Source organism: Chaetura pelagica, unplaced genomic scaffold, assembly GCF_000747805.2.
Source record: "Chaetura pelagica isolate M959 unplaced genomic scaffold, ChaPel_1.0 scaffold1192, whole genome shotgun sequence".
In the NCBI taxonomy this organism is placed as follows: domain Eukaryota; kingdom Metazoa; phylum Chordata; class Aves; order Apodiformes; family Apodidae; genus Chaetura; species Chaetura pelagica.
In genome coordinates this window covers 1-1,032 of record NW_009952397.1, presented here as the reverse complement: position 1 = coordinate 1,032, position 1,032 = coordinate 1, and positions in this window count along the sequence as shown.

Below are 1,032 nucleotides of genomic sequence, written 5' to 3'. Positions count from 1 at the left end.
CAGCGTCCCCAGTGACCCCACCCCAGTGTCCCTATCCCAGTGTCCCCATCCCAGTGTCCCCACCCCAGTGTCCCTATCCCAGTGTCCCCATCCCAGTGTCCCCATCCCCGTGTCCCCATCCCAGGGTGTGACCCCATCCCAGTGACCCCATCCCATTGACCCCAGCCCAGTGACCCCAGCCCAGTGACCCCAGCCCAGAAGATCCAGCCCCTCCATGGACTGGGAGATGGTGGGACCAAGGACAGGTTGATGGACACAAGAAAGAGGGACAATTGGGCTGGAAGAACCAGGAGGAGCTGAGGAATGAACCAGCCCAGGGTCACCAGGAGCTGGTGGGACCCCATCCCAGTGTCCCCATCCCAGAAGATCCAGCACCTCCATGGACTGGGAGATGTTCTGAACCGGGATCGTTGGGTTTGATGGACACAAGGAAGAGGGACAATTGGGCTGCAAGAACCAGAGGTGGGATGGGACCAGCCCAGGGTCACCAGGAGCTGGTGGGACCCCATCCCAATGACGCCATCCCAGTGACTCCATCCCTGTGACCCCATCCCAGTGTCCTGAGATCCAGCTCCTCCATGGACTGGGAGATGGTGGGACCAAGGGGGGGGTGATGGACACAAGGAAGAGGGACAATTGGGCTGCAAGAACCAGAGGTGGGATGGGACCAGCCCAGGGTCACCAGGAGCTGGTGGGACCCCATCCCAATGACGCCATCCCAGTGACTCCATCCCTGTGACCCCATCCCAGTGTCCTGAGATCCAGCTCCTCCATGGACTGGGAGATGGTTGGACCAACTGGGGGGGTTGGTGGACACAAGGAAGAGGGACCAGCCCAGGGTCACCAGGTGCTGGTGGGACCCCATCCCAGTGTCCCCATCCCCATGTCCTCATCCCCGTGTCCCCATCCCAGTGACCCCATCCCCTTGTCCACATCCATCCCCGTGTCCCCAACCCAGTGTCCCCATCCCAGTTTCCCCATCCCAGTGTCCCTATCCCAGGGTCCCCATCCCAGTGACCCCCATCCCAGAAG